Source organism: Medicago sativa, chromosome 7 (genome assembly GCF_051527215.1).
Source record: "Medicago sativa cultivar Bolivia chromosome 7, Bolivia_mono, whole genome shotgun sequence".
In the NCBI taxonomy this organism is placed as follows: Eukaryota; Viridiplantae; Streptophyta; class Magnoliopsida; order Fabales; family Fabaceae; genus Medicago; species Medicago sativa.
In genome coordinates this window covers 45,905,588-45,916,934 of record NC_140755.1, presented here as the reverse complement: position 1 = coordinate 45,916,934, position 11,347 = coordinate 45,905,588, and the positions used below count along the sequence as shown (strand labels likewise).

Below are 11,347 nucleotides of genomic sequence, written 5' to 3'. Positions count from 1 at the left end.
TTCCTGCACAAAAGGGTAAAGTAAGGCACATAAAGCATAAATGCATATTTGCATAAAATTGGAGCTTTTCCATAGATAATCTTGCAAAACAAGTCACTAAAATGCCTAAAATAACACATGGAATATATCACTTTTGAGTACTTATCAAACTCTCCCCAACTTAGTTCTTTGTTTGTCCTCAAACAAAAGATTCAAAAAGGAAAATTTACAAGGCTTCGGACAAAAAATTTAGCACGGTGCAAAATGGTTCAAAGTTTAAAAACTTCTCAGATGCATGATTTAAATGTAAATGTGCGGGCAAGCATCAGGTCTTCCACTGATCTAAGAACAAACTACGAATGTGAAACAAGTCCTATGCACAAAATTTACATCACAAAGTTCAAAACACAAACATGATTATCTATGAACCACACCTAACACACTTCTTTGTAAGTAGATGAAACAAAGCAATAACAATGAGTGAGGGTAATGAACACACATCCAACAATCATGCTAACATCCTGATTAAGTTAGGTGTCCATCCAAATATCATCTCGAAAAGCATAAAAAACATGGATCAAAAGGTCTTTCTAGGGTTATAACTTGGCTTGGCTACAAAAGAAATGTCATATGTAGAATAATTGAATTCAAAAGGCCCAACATATAGGAACATTCTTTCTATTTACAACCAATTTCTCTCAATTTCATTTCAAACCCTTGGTGACAATCAATCAACACACTAATCTTGACAACTTATTCCATTTTTGATTTTTCTTTCTTTTTCTTCTTTTTCTTTTCTTTTTCAAATCTACATATCTGTGTTTCTTTTTCTACACAATTTCTAGTTGTCAGATTACTATAAAATTCACCAAGATACTTGACACAATAATTTAACCTCCCTTTCTCCCGAACTTAAACACAACATAACCATAATTGAATGTTCCCCTATACTTAGGCAAGGGACATAGTACAAGAAGTTTAAGAGTTCAACAATGTAAAAATATCAAAGTCCTATAGTGAATAAAAAATGATCTGGATTTTGAAAAATTTCAGGCAAATTCATTAAGCATTGTGCTTATGAATATTGATAGTTCATAATTCAGGACTTCGATTCATTAAGCTCATATGGGGTTATCAGATGCTCACTCTTCTCACAGGGTATGCTTTATGTGGTCAAGTGTTTCAACTAAATTTCAAAAAGTGCCTTGATCATTTCCATGCTTTCAAACAATTCAAAACGATTATCAAATTTAACATAATACAAACGTGTTAAACAGTGATTGTCAGTCTCCTGCACATAGTACAACAGTTTGGAGCTTCCTCACTTTTAGGCTAAGTTGTACATGGTTCATGAATAAGCATGTCTTTGATGAGAACTATATGAAATAAGTTTTGGGCAAAGTACTTGGTTCAAATTCTAGTAAATACCTATAAAAACAGGATACCAATACCTTGGCTTTGCGCTTTATCACAACTTATATTATAATCACACACCTGAGACTTTGCTCAATCTTCGGCTCTTTCGAGCACTTTGCAAGTTGAGGTTCATGAGCAATCTCATTTTCAAACACAAGAGCAAGAGTGAAACAAAAAAATTTAACTTACAAAACATTCGAAAGCTTTGATCAAGTCTTTAAACAATGATAATTAAGACATATTAAATAAAATGCATAAATAAAACATAAAAACTTATAAAATTGGGTTGCCTCCCAACAAGCGCTTGTTTAATTTAACGTCGTTAACTCGACGCCTGTTTTGTTAGGGTGGCCAAAATGACACGGACAACACATCATCCTTTGTATTCCTTCGCTTTGGGAGGAATTCCATGAACTTGAAGTACATCTGATGTGGAGTCCATAGCCTCCCTAGCTCTAGTTTGATGAACAAGACACATATTTCGTCTATTACACGGTCAAATTCTGCCTTGCTCACCTTCTTCCCCTTTTGTTCACATAATTCTTCCTTGCTAAGTAATCGTTCTTGTTCTCTGCCATGATTTGGTTTATATGGAGAATCTGAAACGAATACATCTAACAAGAAACTTTTCTTTGTATATCAAAGAAGGGTAAGTGCAAACAACTTATACAATTTCAAAGCAAAATATTTACATCTTATATACAGAAGCTCAAAACAAAACAAATTGTCACAATGTTTAAAATATCTAAATGCCAGTCCCCGGCAACGGCGCCATTTTGATCTAGTTTTAAAAGTAAGTATTTTTGTGTATCGTCTCCACATGGACTAGCGCGATATTCAAGTCGTTCAACAATCAATATTGTCTCAAGTTGTGGTTTAAAAGTTTGATTGATTAAAAACTAATCTAAATTGGAATATAGCAATAAAATTGAGACGAGGTAGGGCAATTCACGCCTGGGGTTAGAGTCGTTGACCAAACATTAAATAGTGCATTCTTATGATCGCTTAAACGGATTCTAGCTTTACTCGATATTATCACATATCGCTCAACAACATCATTCGTGTCCAAATAATGTCGTGATTTCTATCGAATCGTTTAAATGTCGATTTTACAAACTATTAAACGATCCAATATTCGATTGCATCGTTGTATTGTTGATTTCCCAAACTATAAAACAATACAAAAACTTTGAGTTCCAATATTCAAAGTGATTATCAAAACCTAAATTCCATGTCTAGAACTTTGACATATTGATAGATAATTATTCTAACCTTAGATTCAAAAACATCTTTCAACATCATTTCAAATCATAAATATAACAATAAACACAAGAATAAAATCAACCTCAAGTAAAATATTGATAGAATCATATATTTAAGGATCAAAAAGAGTACATATTAACTTGATCAAGTACCTCTAACCGCAAAGTATAGATTTAGCTACTTACTTTCATAGTAGCCTTGCAAAAATGGAAGAAAAGATGAAGATTCATGATAAAATTCATGATTTCTCTACAAATCTTGGGAGGAATCCACTTCTAACACTCTTGCTTCATGTTTCTCTCTCTAGAAATGCCCTCTCTTTCTCTAAAAATCGGAAAAATATCAAAAACAATGAATAGAATAATTGAGAAATGAGAGAAAAGCTATTTATATGACTGAATCTGTCACATTCGCTTGAAGCGAACAACCTTCGCTTGAAGCGAATGGCCTTGAAATCTCAGGATGGCCACTGGATGACTGCCACGTAGCCTTATCCTGTTGAACTCGCTTAAGCGAGCTGACCATGTGCTCTCTAGAGCTTGTTCGTTTAAGCGAGCTGGAATCGAACTGACCTTGCATTTTCGTTGATTTCTTGGTCCTTGCTTGTATTTTCCTGCACAAAAAGGGTAAAGTAAGGCACATAAAGCATAAATGACATATCTGCATAAAATTGGAGCTTTTCCATAGATAATCTTGCAAAACAAGTCACTAAAATGCCTAAAATAACACATGAAATATATCACTTTTGAGTACTTATCAAACTCTCCCCAACTTAGTTCTTTGTTTGTCCTCAAACAAAAGATTCAAAAAGGAAAATTTACAAGGCTTCGGACAAAAAATTTAGCACAGTGCAAAATGGTTCAAAGTTTAAAAACTTCTGAGATGCATGATTTAAATGTAAATGCGCGGGCAAGCATCAGGTCTTCCACTAATCTAAGAACAAACTAAGATATTTAATATAAGAAAAGATAGAAAAGAGAAGAGTAGCGGGAGAGAAGAGGAAAAAGAAAAGAACAGAGCATAGAAGAGGAAAGGAAAGAACTGATCGACTATATGGAAGAAGAGAGAAAAGTAAATGCGGTAAAATTCAGAGGAAGATTGAAGGAAGCATCAATGAAATTACTATTTGGGGTAATCAACCCTCTTCTCCTTGTTCATTTGAATTTTCATGTTAGGGTTTGAAATTAGGAAAATTTGGAATTTGGGACAAATTAAATTATGGAATCCTTCATATAAGTCTTAAATTAGGATGTATAGCTTAGTATAAGGCAAAAGGGAACTTAGAGAAGATGGATTGAAGATTAATTGATCAAGAGTATTAAAGAAATTAGGGTTCTTGAGGTAAAGAGGAATTTAGGGGGGCAAAGCTTGGAATTGGGAAAACTAGAAGCAAAAAGAAGAACTTGAGGATTGGTATCATCATCTCTTAGAATCAAGAGCTGGGTTCCCTTCCCTTCCCTTCATCCGTCATTCATTTGGTTAAAGAGTTATGGAATTGGAATTTTAATAGTTGAGAGTTAATTCATGAATTCATGAAGTATGCATGTTAGATATAAGAAATTGATGTTGTTGTATAATGTTTTGAGTAATTACAACCAATTATGTATGATGAGGATAGGGTTAGAAATTCATGTTGTGTGGCCGTTGTTATGCATCGCTAGTTTATTCCTTGTTAGTTTAAATTATAATTATGCTATGTATGATGAATTATGATATTTTGAGTATGAATGAGGATATATGATTACATATATGCAAAGACATCAAAGATTACTAAAAGCATAACTATGCTTCTAGGTAGTACAATAATAAAAGATAATGTTAATTACTAGTCGGTAATCAAGCGGCTAGGTAGTATATGAAAAGAATAATAAAATAGCAAAATTGTTCGATGGTTTAAGAATGAGAACAAAGCAAGACTAAAAGAACTCTTTTTTGGTGAATCTCTGCAACTTTACTATGTTATCTACGGCTAAAAAGAAAAAGGAAAGTATGATATGAAGTTAAAAAGAAGAACATGTTTAACCATTTGGTAAAGTTAATGGTTCGAGGTAGTCGGTGGTGGGCGGTTTGGCGGTGCTATCACTACTACAAAATATAGATTTTACATCAAGGGGGTTTAAGTTTTCACATCACCACAAAAAAAATCTGAAGGGAAAGATACACACTATGAGTTTTTACATCAGTTGACATAAGCATCTGATGGGAATTCCTAGTAGAATATAACATTTACATCAGTGAAGTGTTGAAATGAGGGGAAAAAACGCGGTGGCATTTTTGCAATTTGAGTGAAAACTTTGGTTAACTTTTTTCACATCAGTGGTGAAAACTGCCTGAGGTAAAACAAATTTTCAACCTTATCCCTTCCTCACCCTAAAACACATCCACACGTTTTCCAAGCCAGTCAAAAAACAATTGAACCCTCACCGTCGAAGAACCTAACATCCTCTCCGTCGCCTACAAAAACGTCATCGGAGCAAGACTCAAAAAGCTTCGTGGCGTATTATCTCTTCCACTGAACAGACTCCCTATTTCGTGGTCAGAAACTGTGTGAACAGTGATCTCAAAAAGCTCTCGCATACAACTTCGACGGCATGGATGGGTTGAACGGTGTTTGATCCCCTCTGGTTAGGCCTTCAACAACAGACCACATCTCCTAGATCAGCGGCGTCGGTCGGTTCTGTTAATCGTAAGTGTTCGACGGTAAGCCCTTTTTCGATTTGCGGTTTTCTAATTTTTCGAGTCACCATGTCAGAGTTCTACTGCGACAATCTTGTTATTGTTTCTGGATTCTGGGTCGAATCTGTCCTGTTTCAGTCAGTTACTGGATTAGTTTTGGGGTTTTGTTACATCGATACCTTGCTTGTTTTTCTGTCAGCCATGGATGAACAATCTAGTTTTTCAGGTACTCGTTTGAGTATGAATGAACTTATTGGGTTCAGTGGGATAAAAGAATCTCTATGATAAAAATGATTTTTGAAATGAGTTGAAAATAGGGTATTGTTTATTTTTGGTTTAAAATGAAAGTCTTATAAGATGGAACGTGTGCTAGTTTCTTTTACTTGTTTAGAACATTTGACTATGAGATGCATATTTTGTGTTCTTGTTTGTTTGAAGTGTTTATAGTTTTTGTCCTATCGTGTGCGATGTATCTTTGGTTTTTCGAATCTCTGTAGACCGACACCTATGATCAAAGGTGTGTCTGGTCACGCACATGATTATGTTCAATTAATTTCGTTTTCTCCACTTTTTTACTGGTGTTGTTGTGTTATTGTTGTGTCCGTTTCGATTTGAAGATTTGCGATCTGATGTTTTAATTTGACTCTGTTTGTAGGACATTGCTAACTCTGCTTCTGTTAATTTTCATTGCGATCTGATAATTAAACCAAAACAAAACGACTTAGAATTGCCTCTGACTCTGCTTCTGTTAATTTTCATTTCCTCAGAGACAATACAGGCATTCTGGAAGTAAGGCATTGCAATATGGAATTGTTGCTAGGACAACTAACTTGGAAATGCGGCGATTATGGGACTCTAGTATTATTCATGTATGTGAAATATGTGTGGCTACTCATCCATTTATAGTATATAAACTCTCTGAAGACTATTAAAACATTAGTCTTTACATTCAATGCTTTACTAACTAAAATTTGGTTAATTTGAGTTGAATTTTGGACCAAGAAACTGATATGTGAATGTGTATTGCAATTTATGCATTGAATTGACATGAACATATCAGAACATGATTATTAAATAACTACAAAAGCTGATTACAGCTCTAAATGAATTTTGCTTTTCAAACTCAGTCTTGGTTTATGTTGAGGAAAAGGATTGTTTTGTAACTCTTTAACAATTTGTTTTATTTTTATCTATTCATAATAGATCAGATTGAAGTGTGAAAATAATTTGATACCATTGGTTAGAATAGTCTGTTTCTTATCAACACTTTATATATGATAATTTGATCTTAGAAAATGTTCATGTCTATGAAATCAAAAGTAGCATCATGAAATCAAATGAACATATATTTGTTAATCTACTCTATTGATTTTCTTCTTCAATTCTTTTTAACGTTGTCTTTTGCGATTCCTGTTTCCTCAGAATGTTTCAAAGCACCAGTTAAAATTGTGGGTAGTTGAAGGAGTTAAGAAGAAAGAAATGGTCAATAAAATTGTCTCAGAGGTGGTTGTTGTTTCTCTTATAAAATTTGACCCTGATCTAAAGCTCATGTTATATCTTCTGACTCATATTAATGATACCAGAGATATGAATAGCATCACTTATTGATAATTAAGTAGTAACATTTTTTCTAAATATTGGTAGTGTAAGGTCTCTAATTTGTTTCATAACCCACCTCAATGGTAGGACTGAATATCACACCCACCTCTTTCTGTGTGCCTTTTGAGTGTATTTTAATTTTTTTTTTGTCGTGCATACGGTATATTGAATGTGAGCTTGGTTCTCTTTAGGTTGATAGGTCCAGTTCTTTCCTTAGTCAGCTTGTCCAGATACAACAGGACCAACTTGCTGCTGCCAGTGCATTTAGCAGGAAATTGAATGCAACAGGACCAACTTGCAACTTACAAATGCATGTGGCAACAGAAGGTAAAATTGTAAGTACATTTTTATTTGGATGCTTTATTTGCTTTAGTGTTTTAAGCATCTGATATTAATTATCTTTATATATTTTATTATGCAGCAATTATTTGATAGTCTGTGTGCTACATCAAATGGAGAATTGCTTTTACTAAGGATATTAGAAAATAGCCATTTAAACACTTGTCAAAGAACAAGACCTTCAGTGAGTGAGATGACCGCTTCCATTGAAGAATTTTTACCAGTGTTCTGTAAATCAAAGGTGAATACATAATGGTTTTTGGTTTTGAATTGCTTTAAATTATACAAAAGATAAAATGTATTCAAACCATTTTCTTATAAGATATAGACTTTTTTCATAAGCTTTGTAGGATAAATTATGGAAATAAGCTAAAAATAGCTTATAGACATGCCATAAGCTGTTTTCATAAACTCTCCTGATTCCGAAATATTCTCACAAGTGCTTATGTTAGTAGATAAAATTTAAAAAGTTACACCATATAGTGTAGTTTGAGGTAGTTATTTGTTCTCTGTTCTTGCAAAGTTACTTACTTAGCAATGTAATTGGATAAAATACGTCCATCATCATTATCAGTTGCACAGCTTATAATGAATATAATATTAATGCTTTTTTCATACTGTTATATCTTTGTAATGTTCCACATGTTAATTTGGTCACTGAAATAGATAAGCATGTAAAGAACTAATATTCAATCATCTCAAGCAGCTTTATCCCACTCATAATGTTCGTTCAGATCTTCCTCTAATGATATAAAGTTTTAGATTTGTGGCTATTATGGCCACTTATCAGTTATCGGTGTATGTTTACTGAAGTTCATTTATATTTGTGGTCTTATTAATTCATTTGGAAAAATTGATGAATGTGTTAGTGTCATGTAAATTTGAAACAACGCCCGAAATGTGCATCAGGTTTCAAGTTGGAGGAAGCAATGGAAAGCCGTCATCAAAATCAGATTTGACATCGGTTAAATGAGCTTGAAGGTCAACAATTATCTGAGCATGGAATGGAATTAGTCTATACCGCCTATCTCATATAGATCCTGAAAGACTGTCAAGATTAGAAGAGGTGGAGAAAAATCATATAGAGACTACAAAAAGAAGGTTTTTTTTGCAGAAATACTAAATTTTGTCCGCGAGCTCCAGTTACAAAGTCAAGCTTCTTTGAAGCGGAGAAAACAGAGGAATGATGGCATCCAGGTACTCTTCCTCTATCTTTCATTTCGTATTGTAAAAGATGCAATTAGGGTTTTGCAAGTGTTTGTCTTGAAATCACAACTGATCTGTTTATATACATCATAACTAACATCAACATAGTAATTGTACACTACTCTTTGTGTCTAGACTTCTATTTTAACTCTACTCTTTTGAGTAATTATTTATGTAATTAACTTAAATTGTAACATAACTCTGACCTATCATGAACATGTGATGAGGGACTAGTTAAAGAGAGATCTCAAAGAGGAAACAAGGTCCACATCGAACATTCAAATCAAGTTGTGGTTTGGACATAATGATACTAATTAATTAAAAAATGCTAGTGATAGCGTGTGTGAAGAATTTTAAGGGGAAGATGTTAGGAAATGGAAATAGAAAAGATGGAAATAAATTTCAAGTGTGGTAATGATATGTCTAAGTTTTTTCATTAACATAGGTTGTATGGAAGAATTTTGTATGACTAAACACTTGTGTATGTATTTGTAAGAGTTATGGAAATATCTTATGATAATGATATGCACATATGTTGTTTTCAGCTTATTATCATAAGCCCCCCAAAATAGCATATAAAGACAGATTATTCAAAGTTTATAAAAAAACTTCCCTCATTTCTTCTTCGATTGTAGAAACAAATTATATATGTACGAGAAACACTCTCTTAATCAATAAGCACTTAATTAAGTTGTCTACCCAAACATCCTTGTATTTAGTAATGGTTAATGCTGGTACTGGTAACATTGTGAAGCTCTTCCTTCTCCCCATTGGAATTTTTTTAATTTCCAAATATGTTGGAGAATTTAGAAATAGACAGTGCCTCTTTCATTCCTGAACAGTTATATGTAATTTTTCATGACATTTTTTCTCCTCTTTGCGGTTTGAAAGCTAATTTGTCATTAATTGAACATGGCTTATGGATTCCCAAGTGAAGTCATTTCTCATGCAAAGTGTATATTTTTCGTCAATAAGTTCTACATTGATTTTATCATTATGTTGATGTATATGGAAAGAATAAATCATGTGATGTTGAGTAACTATATTTTGTCTATCTTTTTTAAGTTTTTCCTGTTAGATTTCTATTTTTTATATTAGATTTCATAATTTTCTTAAATTAAATGATTGGTTCAGCTTTAGTGGTTTGTGTTAATGTCTTGTATTATATTGGTTCATCTGTGAAATACCACTTTTTCAAAGCTCTTCACTGCAAATTTTTGATAACTGTAATTTAGAACAGGCTTGACTACCACTTATAATGATAATACAAGGTCACTATAGCCGTACATGTGTTTCACAAAGAATTGATCTACGCGTCTTCTGTTAGGGGGTCCAGCCTAGCAACATGTCCATGTGACCTTTCAGATTCACATTAACTTAATTAAATTAATTAATTATCTGGCAAGATTCAATTATAATTCAAATCAAAACTAAATTGAATTGAATTGAATTGGTCAGTTTCAAACATCTTTCTGAAACAGTTCTTTACTTTACTTTTTCTGTAGGAAGGATCCAAAGAGAATAGCTGACATCTTTAATTCAACAGAGAATGAAGAATCTTGCACAACTTACAATATGTTGAAGGTACAATCAATCACTCGTCATTCTTTTAGTTCTTCATGTAATCTTAGGTAAGTTAAAAATGCGCATCTGCTAAATTTATTATCAGATGGTAGTTCATTGGACTTGAAAAAAAAGGTAGTTTATTGGTATTATGTTTATGATTTATTGTTGAATATGTGTTCCTATGTCAGTGTGATACATTATTGATATTCAGAGATGATTCTTAGTTTATTCTGTTGAAGTATTTATGTTGCAAGATAATGATTTCAGGTTTCGTGGCACCTGTTTAGCTGGACAAAAGAAGTCTTATACGCAGATTATTATGAACGTGCCTTAACGAATGGTGTACTCAATTTACAAAGAGGAACAGATCCTGGGGTGATGATTTATATGCTTCCTTTAGGTATTGGGGTTTCCAAAGCTAAAACTGGACATAGTTGGGGAAATCCAATAATAATTCTGCTGTGGATTTTTTTTTTGTTTGAAATTTCTGCCTAAAATTGTTTTATTGGATTATTTCTAGCTATATTGTATGCTTATGCCTCTTTTATAGATTGGAATATTGAGGATTGATTATCCAATTAGATAATATAACTTTTTTTTTTGCATTAAAATTATCCATAATTTGTTTTCATTATATTACTATTAAAAAAAAAACAGGGGTCAAGCTTATTTGAGAAGCCATTTAAAAAAATTATTTAGAAAAAAAAAATTATTTCACTTCAGTAATTTTGAAAACTGATGTGAAATATACAAATTTAACTTCAGTCCCCATCGTATAACTGATGTGAAAACTGCAGGGTTAAATTTCAAAGTGCGTCTATTACATCAGTGCAAGCAGACCTGATGTAGAAATTCAAGATTTCACATCAGTCGCAACCTGATGTGAAAGGATGTGGACTTACCACATCGTATCACTTTACATCGGTTACAAACTGATGTAAAAAGTCATTTCCAACTGATGTAAAAAATCATTTATGTAGTAGTGTATATAAACTAACTTAAATGTAAAGTAGGAGAATATTTTTAGTTAAGGATATGAAGAGGCGTATATACAACGAAGAGATAATGTAGCCTATGAGGTACGACTCATAGTAACAAATGTGAAAACTCTGTTTGCTACAACGAAGAGATAATGTAGCCTATGAGGTACGTATTAGAATATGTCTATATTCATTGTATGTTTGACTTGTAAATATTCATTAGCAATTCATTAGCAATTGATTAGTCATGAATTATATTGATTAGCAATCAAATAGTTTCTAAAATAGAATCAACAATAGTTGTATATTATTCACAATTGATA

General features: G+C 32.8%; 1 long non-coding RNA gene across 1 annotated transcript; it reads left to right on the top strand.

The window, feature by feature from the left end:
• Positions 1 to 8,201: 8,201 nt before the first annotated feature.
• On the top strand, positions 8,202 to 10,601 carry LOC146906190 (uncharacterized). The gene is made up of 3 exons (XR_015019398.1): positions 8,202 to 8,469; positions 9,984 to 10,062; positions 10,312 to 10,601. It is a non-coding gene; the product is annotated as an uncharacterized LOC146906190 (long non-coding RNA).
• The last annotated feature ends 746 nt before the right edge of the window (positions 10,602 to 11,347 follow it).